Source organism: Hyaena hyaena, unplaced genomic scaffold (genome assembly GCF_003009895.1).
Source record: "Hyaena hyaena isolate Hyena2069 unplaced genomic scaffold, ASM300989v1 scaffold_239, whole genome shotgun sequence".
In the NCBI taxonomy this organism is placed as follows: domain Eukaryota; kingdom Metazoa; phylum Chordata; class Mammalia; order Carnivora; family Hyaenidae; genus Hyaena; species Hyaena hyaena.
In genome coordinates this window covers 180250-195768 of record NW_024080871.1, presented here as the reverse complement: position 1 = coordinate 195768, position 15519 = coordinate 180250, and the positions used below count along the sequence as shown (strand labels likewise).

The 15519-nt window shown below is 34.3% G+C and overlaps 1 long non-coding RNA gene across 1 annotated transcript in view; it reads left to right on the top strand.

The window, feature by feature from the left end:
• The window catches only part of LOC120239852, a 52771-nt gene extending 37489 nt beyond the window's left edge, over positions 1-15282 (top strand). The window contains exon 3 of the long non-coding RNA XR_005530527.1: positions 15209-15282. This is a non-coding gene — a long non-coding RNA (uncharacterized LOC120239852). The remainder of the gene's footprint in view (positions 1-15208) is intronic.
• Positions 15283-15519: the final 237 nt, after the last annotated feature.

The following is a 15519-nucleotide window of genomic DNA, read 5'->3' as shown; positions in this document are numbered from 1 at the left end:
TGAATCATCCTAAAAGAACACATCTGTACATCATTGAAACATTTTGTAAACTTCTTCTAAAATTATGGAAGTTTTTTTCTATATCTGAATATCATTGAATGGAAAGGGACCCCCTTATTTCCAATGCTATACACTTAGTTTTCAAGGTAAAACCATAAGTATTGTTAAAACAAGTAGTTATTTCTGTAGAAAAATTCACCAGAATACAGAAGAGAAATATTAATTATAAGAGTGATTATTTTTTATATCAAATGTGCTAACCCGCATTCCTCTCTTTGGTGGAAAGAGAGGGAAGGAGCTGGAATATGCAGTAGGATACTATTGATGTAATGTTACCATAGGTAAAACAACAGTGTACGTTGGGTAGGGGTAGATATGTAAGTAATGAAAGTATAAAAGCATAAGTGAGATTGATGAACTATTTAATCAGGATACTAGACATCATCCTAGAAGCAGAGAATTCTAACTCCAATTGGCATTTGATTTTTTTAAGTTTATTTATTTTGAGAGAGAGAGAGTGCAAGCAGGGGAAGGTCAGAGAGATAGGGGGAGAGAGGAAGAATCCCAAGCTTGGAGCCTGTTGTGGGGCTCAAACTCTTGAACCACAAAATTGAGATCATGACCTGAGTGAACCAAGGGTTGGATGCCTAACCAACTGAGCCATGTAGTTGCTCTGGCATTTAATTTTTTGTGTGTTTTTTAAATTTATTTTTTGAGAGAGAGCACACAAGGGGCAGAGAGCATGAGGGGCAGGGGGAGGGGGACAGAGGATCCAAAGTGGGCTCTGTGCTAACAGCAGAGATCCCAATGTGGGGTTTGAACCCATGAACCACGGGATCATAACCAGAACCTAAAACAGATGTTCGACAGATTGAGCCACTCAGTCACCCCGGGCATTTAATTCTTTAAGTCAGAAGTTTTCAGAGTGCTTTATATCTAGTTTGTTCCTTAAATGTTACATAATTAATATTATTAGTATTTTTATCTATAATTTCAAATATTATCTCCCTGTTTCTTGCAGTTGCCTTAAAGTTGCACAGAATTTGCTTTTCCATTTTGAAGATCAATCAAAATGAGTCCCCATGAGAAAATAATAAATGCCAGTCTGAAAACTGGGAATTACATCTCCTTGTCCAGCTTATTGAGGAAAAGAAAATAAGAACAATATAAATATAGAAGGGTAGCAGAGTCTTCCTCATCCGCTGTGGAAGAAAAGATGCAGTTACTTTTTAAAAATGGACTTTCTTAGTCTATAGGCATTTTAAAGATTTAATTTTAATGACTCAATTGCACAGAGCCATCTCTGTCACTACCTGTTTAGTGTTGCTAGAATGAAGTTAACCACACCGTTGTCCTTCAAAGCATAAGTGTTATCTCTCTCTTTTTAAAACCTATTATCATGTGGATTCCACAGACTTTATTAGAAGATCTAATGATGATTGGCTTTTTTACCTGAGAAATGTTCTTTTGATGCTATGTCTGCTAGTCATATTAATTACATTCCGAAGGCCATCACAGTTTGTCCTGGATGGAAAGCATATGTATGTCAATTCCAGAGTCCGGTGATTTGTAAACTTTTGTGTGTACTTAAGAGAGCATGCACCTATGTGTATAGCTTAATTTTTTAATTTTTATGTATTTAAAAATTTTTAATGTGTGTTGATTTTTGAAAGATAGAGACAGTGCGAGAAGGAGAGGGGCAGAAAGGGAGACACAAATCTGAAGCAGGCTCCAGGCTCTGAGCTCTCAGCACATTTCTGTGCTGACAACTCAGAGCTTGTTGCGGGGCTTGAACTCACAAACCACGAGGTTATGACCTGAGCCGAAGTCAGACACTTAATTCACTGGGCCACTCAGGTACCCAAAATTTTATAATTTGTTGAAGAAAATTCTGCTTTCTAAATCGCCCTTGCTCCTTACCTATTGGCTAGTTTTGGTAATAAGCTTTGTCATTTTTTCCTCTAGTAACTACAGGTCTGGGAGGTGACTGTGAAGTCCAACTAAATTCAAAGTAGCATCAGTATTGGGAATAAATCATTCATTATTTGTAATTATAACCTAGCATTGCAATCACATGGGAAGAAGGGGTGATTTAATTAGCAACACAAGTATATAGCAACAACATGATATAACATACTTTTTCTCATATCATATATAAGTTGAAAATCAAAACCAGTGCTTTTCTTTTTTTCTTCATTATTTATTTATTTATTTATTTACAAATAGTTTATTGTCAAATTGTTTTCCATATAACACCCAGTGCTCATCCCCACAAGTGCCCTCCTCCATGCCCATCTCCCCCCTCCCCCCCATATCCATCAGTCCTCAGTTTGTTTCTCAGCATTCAAGAGTCTCTCATGGTTTGCCTCTCTCCCTTTCCCCCACCATTTCCCCCCTTCTTCTCCCCCATGGTCCTCCGTTAAGTTCCTCCTAATCCTCCTATACGTGCAAACATATGATATTTGTCCTTCTCTGCCTGACTTATTCTGCTAGGAATTTACCCAAGGGATACAGAAATGCTGATGCATAGGAGCACGTGTACCCCAATAGCACGTGTCTCCACAATAGCTAAAACATGGAAAGAGCCTAAGTGTCCATCAACAGACGAATGGATCAAGAAGATGTGGTTTATCTATACCATGGAATACTACATGGCAGTGAGAAACAGTGAAATCTGGCCATGTGTAGCAACATGGATGGGTGTTATGCTTAGCAAAACCAGTGCTTTTCTAATGCAGGACATTTCCTCAATGGAAAGTTAAGGTATGTGACAATTGTTCTGCAAAGAAAAGCCTCTTTGCCAGTGTGTGTGTGTGTGTGTGTGTGTGTGTGTGTGTGTCTGTTAACCTTGGGATTGATAGCTATCTGATAACTGGGTAGCTTTCCAAGATGATATAGCAAGAGATTAAATGTGTATCAACTGAGAGAGAAGTATATTTCATTAATTCCCTTCAATAATTTTTGGATCAGGAATATCTTACTAGTTAATTGCTCACTCTTATTTTATAGAAAGTTGATTTAGGAAGACATTTTAAATTCAGCCTTATAAGTGATTGTTTTATTTCTCAAACTCACCTTTTTTTCAGTATGGATTCCCTAGAACCTCCAAATTTTTTTCCCTCAAGACTATGTGGTCCTACAAGCTATAGTTTTACTATTAATAAAATATGCTAAGTTTCAGTGGAAAGAGAACTTGTCTGAGTGAAAACACTTCTGTTTTAACCCTCATTTACTACTTACTAGTCATCGGACTTTGAAAAAGTCCATTTAGATCCTTGTTACTCTTCTATATAGTCAGAACAAGGTAGCTAATTTGACCATAGTTCCTATTTCTATTTATTCAATGTCAAAGTATACATGCAAGCATATTAAAACAATTAAAAACAACAGATAGTAGAAAACACACATTTTTTGTTTGTTTGTTATTTGAAAAAAACAACTTTTCAAGCTCTAATGTAGCAGATTCTAACTAGGTATGTGAACAATTATTGTCACAGCATGGAGAAGAAAAGAACAAAAGAATAAATGAAAACTAATGAATTCCTTAGTGAACGTAATAATGCTTCTTATCTTTGTGAAGTTAAAAAAATAGCATAGTGAATTTCCCTCAGGATAATGATTGCACTAACTTTTCACTCTCATTGCCACTTTCTATGCTTCATACTTTCTGTTTCTCTTTTTATGTGATCATTATTTGAGTGGTTTATTTTCTAATACTTAATTTTTGTCAAAACTGTCTCAATTCTCAATTTATTGTACTGCAGGTAATACAGAGAAGGTATTATTTTTTAACTTGCTCAATTATATTTTGAAATATTTGTTATTGACAATATAATTTATTTTAGATTTATAAGTAATAGTGGTAACTATAATGTGACCTACCATTTGGCATAATGTTACTTAAAGTCTACCATCTGCCATTTTGTGCATGTTTATAAAATTTTATTGTTAATGACACATTTTAATTTTCTACACTCATTATTTTTAATATGCATACTAAAATTGACAGATGGTATTTGTGTATCTATGGACATTATCTATACATTGTTATTTTAATCTGATACACAATGAAAAGCATTTTAGAGGAGAAACTATATATAACAGAATCATCAACGGTATATCACTTTCTTTTCATGTTTCTTCTCTGTCATATAATTTTCTGGTTTGGGATAGTACTGAATAAACTGGGATCATTTAATTACAACATTGCCTGTTTAATGTTTACATGATTAATATCATTTGCTAGTTACAGGAAAAATGTGAAATTTAAATCAATGTAAAAATTATGGCCAATGTAAAAGTTTAATGTAAAATTAAGTTATATGCTAGTTGACTTAATGATGATACAAATCTTAACATTCATGTTTAAATATATAGCTACAGCTATCCATATCTATATCAATCTAGACATTTTAAATCTTTTATCAGTTGTCATAATAAATCAACTTTAAAGCAAAGAAAAGGGATTAAAAAAACACAGTAGTAATCATTTATTGTGTAATTACTGTGTACCATACAGTATAGACTGTGAAAAACAACTGACTGTGATGCTATTAAAACAATTCCAGATTTGTGCTCAACCAAGATTTAAGATCTTCTTTCTTTAATAAATACTGCAGATTATTCTTACGTGGGTGTCCTAAATTCATACTTTATAATGAGATGTTATATTACATACAAGACTGTACACATTCAAACAAAAAGATTCATTTAATTCTGATAACGATACATCTTCAAGATGGTTTGTACAGCCCTATTTTTTAGATAAGAAAACTGAGCATGCATTACTTTGGAAATTTGCCTGGAATCACAGACCTCAAAATGGTTGATGTGTGTTTCCAAATAAAGTCATTTTAACTTAAATTAGATAGTTTTAAACTACATAAAGTATGTGTGTGTGTGTGTGTGTGTATGTATATGTGCGCATGTGTGTATGTATATATATTTGTTCCTGCACAGACACATGGAAATATCCTGTTGATATAAAAATCAATTTTTAGGGTTACTATTTCAATGGTAATGTGGTAAGCAAGGAGGATAATATAGTCTTGAAGGAGTGGACAGTCAGTTACTGGAGCTAAATGTGCATGTGAATCTTCTTTTATTTACAGAGAAAGGTTTTTGCATAGGAAGGGTTATTTAAGCATTTTAAAAAAGAAAAAAAAAGTTAAGGTGGAGTGAATATGACAAGGTCAACAGAGTCCTAAGAGGAGTGATTTAGACCACACCACTCCATGGCTATCCATTTATTCATCCTCTGTTAACTCTCTATATTTTATCTCCCTCATTGACTATTCTAAATGATTTTCATTCTTTCAGTTAATTTCCCAAATGAATCTTTAATATAGTGATGATCTAAGCCACTGGCCTTTATTTCTGTTTCTTCTTGCTTCATTTTTTAAATATTTCTTTTAATGACTAGTATTTTTATTTAACATCCAAGATTTGACATACATATTCCTGATACTATTGATGTTTATTATCCCTGTTTTTGGTATATTATTCGCATTTCTGATTCTCTCCCTCTCACTTTATTTTGGCCTAAAGATACACAATTACTCCTAGGATTAGGATTGCTGCAAATAACACTGACCTCAAAGTAGGGACTTAAATAAGCTAAAATTCTAAAAAACAAAAGCAAAACAAATAGAAACAAAATTGTAGTTAGGCAGTCATAGATAGCTATCAAAGCCACCCTACCATGTCTGGGACTCGGTCCTTTTTTCTTCTTGTTTTTTTTCCCCAAGGTCACGTTATGTTCATGATGTTGTTTGAGATATTCCATTCACATTCCAGGAAGTATGGCAAAGAAAGAGGAGAGAAGACACTCTCATCTTTTTAAGATGTCACAGAGATACAAATATCACTGAACAATAGCATCTCATTTGTGATAACTTGAGCACAAGGCCATATCTAGCTATAGAGAGGATTGTGTGGTGCAATGATTTAGCCAGGTTTTAGATTGCTAAGTGTAACATATGAGTTCTTTTACTAAAGGTAAATGGCAGAATATATATTGAGGGGAAAGTTACAAGTGCCTAACCATGCATTCTAATTTGTGGCAAGAAAATACTAAATCCTTTAACTGGCTATGGTCTCAATCCCTTTTTTCCATTCTCAGGTTTTCCAAATTTGTAAATACTTTCTTCTCTTGCTCATGGTGCACACTCTCCTTAATCCCCTGTGATATTTCATGAAGAAAAGAACTGTCAAAACTATTTAGAAAATAGTTTGTAATAATTTTACAAATTAATTTAAAACTGATTCATGTTTTTTACAGAATTTTTCACAGTTGAAGGGAAAGTAAAAAGAGTTAAAAGGGTTATTATTTGAATGAAATAATTTTGACTAGTAGGTGAGAATTGAAATATTTATCCAAACATATTGTAATTATTTACTTGTGTGAAAGAATGTTTTTATGGGTCCAGAATCAGCAGTGTGACTTAATCAGTAATAGAGAACTGACCTTCAATTGAATCCAAAGTCAGTTAGCTTCTTCTGGAAACGTATATGTTCTTAGGAATTTTTGTTGCTCTTTTAGAATTTGCTTTTAGGGTTATAGTGAATTCAAGACTTTTAGATTTATAATTATTCTCAGCTTACTATTTCTCAGCTCTGAAGTATTGAGATAATTATAACACCTCCTCCATAATTGGAACCATTCATTAGTTTTTTTTTGGATAATACTAAATGTTTGGTATAATGTGTAAATAGAAAATTATAAAAAATCCTTTGAACTCTAAAAGTCTTATGATGTCAACAGGTTCATTTTATAACTTAAAAACATCAATCATTAATGTATCTTACGATTTTCAAATATCTTGACTTGATCCAAAATTTTATCATTCATTGTCCTTTATATATTTTGTATTCATTCCATCAGTTTTAAATATTAATGATTTCTGCCAGCTAAATAAGTACTTGAAATTTAATGTACCAAGGTGGTTACCAGATCATTAAGCATTTCATACTTATAGGTAGGTACATATTGTCCATATAACTGAATGCCGGTAAACATGACTTTCAGCTTACTTAAATTAATAATTATGAGCTCAAAACAACCTGTACATATATCTTCAATTTTTTTTGAGCCTACAATGATCTAATTGTGGTGGGAAAAGAGTAGTACTACCAGGAACTCATGGGTATTCTTCATTTATTTACAAATAAACTATTTTCCCCATAATTAGTAAATGATATATGATAATAAATGAATGATTTTTCTTTTGAACCTAAGATATATAGCACACTATATAAAAGATGGTGAATTAAAATAATTTTTAAAGAATTCTATCTCCCATTTTGAAATGTATGGAACAAACAGCAAAACCTTGAAGAATACAGAATACTATTTTTATCTCTTATTTATGTATCTCTAGCCCGACCATGAGTTTCTAAATTTATGAACACATTTCTCAATATCAGCTTTCTGTTTGCTTCATTTTTCAAACTTACCCTTCAATATTTATAATGTAGATTTAACTCTAGAACAATGTGGTAGTTAGGGGTACTGTATAACTATTTTTTTTAATGTTTATTTTATTTTATTTTTTTAAATGTTTCATTTATTTCTAGGAGAGAGAGAGAGAGAGAGAGAGAGAGAGAGACAGCATGAGCAGGGGAGGGTCGGAGAGAGAGGGAGGTACACACACTGAAACAGGCTCCAGGCTCTGAGCTGGCAGTCAGCACAGAGCCCGACTCAGGGCTCGAACCCACGAACCGTGAGATCATGACCTAAGTGAAAGTCGGACGCTTAACCGACTAAGCCACCCAGGTGCCCCTGGGGTACTGTATAACTATTAACTTCCCCAAAACATAAGTACTGAAAACCCACTGTTGACCAAAAGCCTTACAAATTGCATAAACAGTCAATTCTGTGTTCTTATAAGAACATAAGCTAGAGAAAATAAAATGTTATTTGTTCTTTATATCTTGTTAGAAAACTAACAGTAAGTTATAGAAAGCTAAGAGATATGGAGGGCTTACATCTCAACAGATTCAGCAACTTCTTGATATAATGATATTCTTCATCCCTAAATATAAGTAATTATTATGCTATTTATTAACAGTGTCAGTAAATTATTACTGTTAATCACATTAGTATTAATAAATGTTGATAATTAGTTTTCAAAGACCTACAGTGATGAAGACTACATATTTTCTGGAAAATGTAAAATCAGATAAAACAAATCTTATTTTTTGAGTATTTTTTAAATATTTGTTTATTTTTGGGAGAGAGAGAGAGTAGGGAAAAGGCAGAGAGGGAGACACAGAATCTGAAGCAGGCTCCAGGCTCTGAGCTGTCAGCACAGAGCCCATTGAGGGGCTTGAACCCATTAACCGTGAGATCATGACCTGAGCCAAGGCCAGGCACTTAACCTACTGAGCCACTCAGACACCCTAAGGTAAAACAAATTTTAAGCACTTTCTTCATATTTGAATATTTTTATAGATGGAAAAAATGATCAAATAATTCCAAATCTTCCTTCTAAAGTGGGGGTTGTGACACAAGATCTGTAACTGGGAAAACTCTATTTCTGCTTTGTCACTTTGTTTCCTGCTAGGCTCTTCCAATAAGGTGTTCTGTAAAGAAGACTGCAAAGCTTGAGAGAGGGACAGATTTCTTTCCATTGGAATTTTCTTCCTATTTGTGCTTCCTATTCTTGTGAATGTCACTCATCCTGCTTTTTCACCCCCAAATCAGCAGTTTGTTACACTCTGGTTTTCCACCTCGCAGTTTTCCACCTCGGAGAACTACTCTTGTGACCTCGGAGAGCAATCAGCGCCAGGTGGCTAGTGTCCCTTTCTCTGAGGTTTGGTGTAGCTCCATGTCACCGTCGTCTCTGCTCAGAGGCACTGGTATAATCAAGCAACAAGTTTGAGTTTCAGCTCCACAGTATCCTTCATGCAAGCCTCTAAATTTTAATAATCATCAGAAATTCTTCTCTTTTCCAACCCTAGGAGCAGTAGCTGCTTCTGGAATTTGCTACTTTTGTTATATCTCAGTGATCTGCTTTGGCCTTTTCAGTCCTGCAGTATCTAGAATGCTTTATAGTAAATTCTGTTAAACCAATTAATGCAAATATCTGTCTCTTGATTATATTCTAAGTCATGCAATCAAGTATTGAATATCTTATAATAAAAATTTGGTAAGTAGTATTTTAATTGGCAAGGCTTGTTATATATAATTCTTATTTATTATGATTTTTGTCATTAAAGACATAACTCCCAGACTCAATTAACTTTCCTATATTATACTTTAAGGCAAAATATGATCATTAAGTAAAAAAAAACGAAACACATATGTAGTGGGAGTTTAAAAGAGGAAGACGCCATTTCTTGTTGGAAAGTTTGATGTGGTAGATTTTGATGAGTGAATAGAATTCCCATGAGCAAGGATTCTGGAATGATGGGAAGGATATTGATATTAAAAGAATCAGGCTCCTGGGTGGCTCAGTTGATTAAGCGTCTGACTTCAGCTCGGGTCATGATCTCACAATTGGTGAGTTCGAGCCCCTCATTGGGCTGTCTGCTGTCAGCACAGAGCTCACAGATAAAATTTCTGTCTCCCTCTGCCCCCTCTACCCCCAAGTAAATAAGCATTAAAACAAAAAGAAGCAAGATGGACGAAAAGGTACAAATGAGGGATACTTGAGGGGAGCTTCAATCAGAGCATTTGATTACAGGAAATAGAAACTCAAAAACATGGGATGTGGGTCTTTGTGAACCATAAAATAGCGATACCTATAAAAGTACAAATTAAAACAATGGGAGGCAATTTCTGGATAGTAAAGTATTATAGATTGTAAAACAAATTGGTTATTATATATGTAATTGAAAATAAAAAAAATAACCTGTAGAGATAAATATGGAATTAAGGTGAGAAAATTATAGTTTTAAAAATCATAAACAAAATAATATATGTCACAAATAAAACTTTCACAAAGTTTTTAAAGTTGCAATAGGTGTCATTTGACGAAATGGTGTAGATCAGTATATTTCTCTGTCCCACTGACTTTAGGCTTGGTCTTATAAATTACTTCAGCTGGTGGCAGAGGTCAATGACTTGAGAGCTGAGGATGAAACATGCTTATTTGGTTTATACTGTACTCTGATGATCATAAGATTTGCCATAAGGGCAATACACCTAGGTAGCAGCCAGAGCAAGAGGTATGTGGAGGCATGCAGAGCTGACATGAATCTGATCCAAAAATTGAAGCCAAAAAGAGCTTATCTGTAGCCTGAAGCAGAATTATGCAAGCTAACTTATAAACCTTTCAGGAAAAAAAAAATGCTTATTGTAGACCAGTAACTTCTGGGGTCATTTGTTATATGGCAATAGTTGACTGATACATGCAATATTTTATGATTTGGGGGATGAAAACAGTCAAAGCAAATAGCCTAATTAAAGCTCAGTATGCAGGGGTGTCTGGGTGGCTCATGTCGGTTAAGCATCCAACTCTTGGTTTTGGCTCAGGTCATGGTATCGTGGTTATGTGGATTCAAATCCTCCATGGGGCTCTGTGATGGCAGCATGGAGCCTGCTAGGGATTCTCTCTCTTTCTCTCTCCCTTTCTCTATCCCTCCCCGTCTCATCCTGTCTCTATCTCTCTCAAAAATAAATAAGCTTTAAAAAAATTTTTTAAAAACCTCAATACACAAACTTCAATCTTTTTTAACTTAGGCATAAGTGGTAAGTTATTTCTACAGACCTCTATAAATTTCTCTAATAAAGTGTCATAAGAGATTATTGCTTATAGTTTATCAAAATATTTGAAATCGGCTACAAAACTAAATAAGATACCAAATATGATAAGATACGAAACTATCTTTATGTTAGAATAGGTTTGTAGACTATTGTGTGTGTACACAGTGTACTATGTAAATATACTGAAAGATAGTGTCTGTATTAAAAAAAATAAAAATAGGGGCGCCTGGGTGGCTTAGTTGGTTTATTTTCTTACTTTTGCTTTGGTCATGATCTCGCGGTTTGTGGGTTCTAGCCCCGCGTCGGGCTCTGTGCTGACTGCCAGCTCAGAGCCTGGAGCCTGTTTCAGTCTGTGACTCCCTCTCGCTCTGACCCTCCCCTGCTCACGCTCTCTCTCTCTCTCTCTCCTAGAAATAAAACATTAAAAAAAAATTAAAAAATTAAAAGAATTAAAAAAATTAAAAATAAAAACTACCTTTGTAATAATACTCAACTTCTTTCCTCAGCACTGTAGGTTTATTATCCAAATACATGGTAGCAAATATTTCACCTGTTTCCCATAGGAACCTGGGTCCAAGTTAGACAGTACCTTAATTTTTTGCCAAGGATTAGCCAATTCTATTTGCATGTCATATTCTAAGAAGATAACTTTCTCATTTGAAATTTTCCAGTGAATATAATAAAACAATTAAAATGCTTCAAACATATATTGTAACTGCCTTCTCCTACGTTACCTGAGTGGAAAATGTCAAGCTTATATTCCCATTTTAATTGATTCCCAACATTTAACTCTAACCTTTTTAATGCAGTTAAGACTTCAAAAATTTTTTTTCTCCATTTTGTTTTGTTTTGTTTTGTTTTGTTTTGTTTTGTTTTGTTTTGCTTCACTTCATGAGGCAGTCACAGAGGTCTTGTTTCAGTGCTTGTGAGATTTCTGGGTACTTTCTTCTGCTTTTGTCCTTCTAAGAATAACACCTTAAAATTTGAATTAAATCAACTTAAAGTTCTTCACATCTCTCACACTCCAAAAATTCTGAAACAACAAAACCATTCTTCCAAAGTTAACCTCAATGCAACCACTATAATATGTTTCCAAAAAACTAGTGATGTTTCAGTGTTATTCAAAAGTAGGTATAGACAACATAAGAAAGAAGAAAATAATTATTTAGGCTACAGCTTTTACAAAATGCCAGCCCAATGTTTTGAATTTATACTATACTTGGAGAAAATCACCCATCAAAATGTCAATTATAACATTTTGTTTAAAAAGTTTTGCATGCATGCATACATCATTTCTCTCTTAGCATTTGAAATGGTGCTTTTGCCCAAATGTGAATTTTTAGAGGGACATACTTGTCTCCTGTGTTCCCCTGAGGCTCTGGCATTTTCTTGGTTCTCATCTCATGTATTTACAAATCTATACTTTGAAATAGTCTGTGAATTCAAGCCACTGGACAGTTGAAATATGTATGAGGATTTTGTGGGGAAACATACTGTATTTAATTCTACTACCAAGATGCCCCACTATGAAACATAAAACTGTGGTACCCCTCAAAGTCTCCATGCCCTTCTCATGCCTTTTCTCTGTTTCCTTTTCTGGAAACATTCCATAACACTTCTGTTTCATCTCAGTGTTAATGAGTCTGCTGCAGATTCCTAAAAGATAATTCCAGGTCCATAATTCTGCTTCCGAAGATATTTTCTTCCTAATCTTATCATTTCTGTATTTCAGAATCGTCCTCAATGCTGTTCCTAATTAAAACTGCTTGGCTTCAGAAGCTTGAGGAAGCAAAGACCTGATGAGAACCTCTGTAGGCTGTACTGTAATATGTACAACAAAATCTTTACTTTTCCTCTGTATTTTCTTTTTAAATTGGTAAGACTTGAGTAATTTGAGCTATTTCAAAGACATCAGAAACATTCCTATCTATTACATTATTTCCTGTCATTACAGATTGTTTTATGTTTTCTCAAAAATTGTCCAATCCTAACTCCCAGTACCTATGAATGCAATTTTATTTGGAAATAGGTTCTTTGCAACTATCAAGTTAAGATGAGATCAGTAGAATGGGCTGTAATACAGTGTGACTGATGTCCTTATGAAAAAGGGAAATTTGGACACTGAGATGGACATGGGTAGAGGGAAGGTCATATGGAGACACAGGAAGAATGCCATCCATAAGGCAAGGAGTGCCTGTGGCTACCACAAGATAGGAGAGTCATGGAGCAGATTCTCCATCACAGCCCTCAGGAGAAACCAATCCTGCTGACACCTTCATTTCAGACTTTTAGTTGTCACCAAAAGTGTAAGACAAAAAAATTGTAATGTGTAAGCCACTGAGTTTGTACTGCTTTGTTATGGTAGCTGCAGGACACTTTTACACCTACAAATGAATGCTTTTGTATTTCATTTACTTTCTGTTAGTTTCCTATATCTTTAAGGCAAGACCTGGAAATATTTTTAATAATTAATTTGCTTTCAAACTTAGCTCCATCCTTCTCTACCTGGTGAAGGAAGACACTATTTGATATTGAAGGATTATCTTTTCTTTGTCTTTCAGTTTGCTTTGAATCCATGCATTTGTTTTGTTAATATATTCTTCATGATTCTGTATTATATGTCTTTTGATTATAAAAGCATCCAATTATTTCAAAAAAATTTTTGATTCCCCAAATAGGGTAATTCCACTGGGAAGATTTCCAACTACTTGTATAGAATCCCAAAAAGCTGGATTTAGTTTATTTTTTATATATGGCTTCACTTAAGCATCTCATCGTCCATGAAGTCCCACTTAGAGTCTGTTGTTCTCTTAGCTTTACTACTTATTATTCTATTTTTATTTTACTTCACTTAGGATTATTTTAATCAAGAAACTCAAAAAAATGCTTGAATTCATGCTGATACTCTCAAATCTTTTTTTAAATTTTTTACATTAAATGTTTTATTTATTTATTTATTTACTTATTTATTTATTTTGAGAGAGAGTGCAAGTAGGAAAGGGGCAGAGAGAGAGGGAGAATCTCAAGCAGGCTTCACGCTGTCAGCACAGAGACTGATGTAGGGCTCAAACTCTAAACTGTGAGATCATGACCTGAGCGCAAATTAAGAGTTGGACACTTAACCGACTAAACCACCTAGGTGCCCCAATGTTCTCTAACTTTTTTTTTGAAATGTGTCCACATATTACCCAATAAATTAGTGCAGTTGTTCCAATTAGTAAAGGACAGTCATCATATACAACTCTATACTTTTTTGCCTCCAATCCTTCTTATGGATGTCTTCACCTTGTTACTGCCTTTAACATCTTGACTCTTTCTTATATATGAAATCTTTTTGAATCCTGATCCAGAAAGCAAGTGTGGCTTCAACTTTCCTAGTTTTAATTTCAATAGTTAAGTATGGTATATTATCTTTCTTTTTTCCTGTTTTATATATTTCTATTTAAGACTTTCACCTTTTTCTAAGCAAATCTCTTCTTTTGCTAAATCAACTTGCTTTCCTTTGCTTTTGTTTTCATTTTCAACACAGTTCCAATTCTGACTAAAAAAAAAAAAGCTGCTTTTTAAACTAATTTCTTTCTTCACTATGTCTCTGTACAATCTTAAATCCAACTGACAAAGTGTTATGAGAACAGTAATTTTAAATTATCACTTAGCCCATGGGTTTATAATAATTACAATGATTTTTTTTCTCTATCTCATCTTAGTTGTATGGTATATCATGGTATCAAATCTCCATGCACATTTTCTGTTCACTGAACAAATCCATCCCACTGTGATGTTGATTCATCCACAGGCTGTGGGTTCCTGAAATTGACAATTATAATCTGGGTGGATGTCAGAACTGGTTTGAAAGCCAGGTGGGAAGTGACCACAGGAGTTTCTAGGAGTGTCTCAGGGATTTAAGACAATTCTTTCCTTGGCCTTGAATGTTGTTCAAAGATATAGAGGAAAACTATGTAGCAGGCCATGCCCCATGATGCTATAGAACAATCTCTTAATCTTAATGTATGCCTAAAATCATGTATGAATAATCTTTGTTTTTCTTATTTGTTTATTTTCATTTTTAAGTCTTATTTTACATACCTGAGTAAGAAAAATTAAAAGTGTTAGCAAAACAAACAAAAACAAAACAAAACCCCAAAACTATTCTACTTATCAGTGTCACAGAATCTGCCTATATTTGCATTTTCTGAGATGAACTTTACTGGGATGAAAATATTTTCATCAATAATGCAACAACATGTTATTTATGGTATCACCTCTGCCACATGAAGATCTTTAGGCTTGTCTCACAAAACTTTGCTTCACAGTTTACTTCTTTATAAATGCACTCATATGGTTTCAAATCAACCTGTGATATATGCATGGTTCAGATGGAATATATCTTTGTTGTTTTTTTTCTTCCTTGTCAAGAGGAAAACAAAGGATGATTTTTTAAATGGCTTGGCAAACCTTTAATCCTTTTCCCTCTGTATTCCCTCCCTGCCCATCTCCTAGTTTGAGAATTCTTTGGATTGAGTTGCCCATTGGCCTGTAGGAAGACTTATTTTCACTCATCGAATCTCTCCATTTTTAAAAGTGTGTTTGTTTGTTTGTTTGTTTGTCTAGAGTGTGGAGGGGGGCAGAGAGAGAGAGAGAGAGAGAGAGAGAATCTCAAGCAGGTCCCACACTGTCAGCACAGAGCCTTATGTGGAGGCTCAAACCCATGAACCATGAGATCATGACCTGAGATGAAATTAGGAATCAGATGCCTAACTGACTGAGCCACCCAAGTACCCTGAATCCCTGCATTTTTAACTCCACAAACT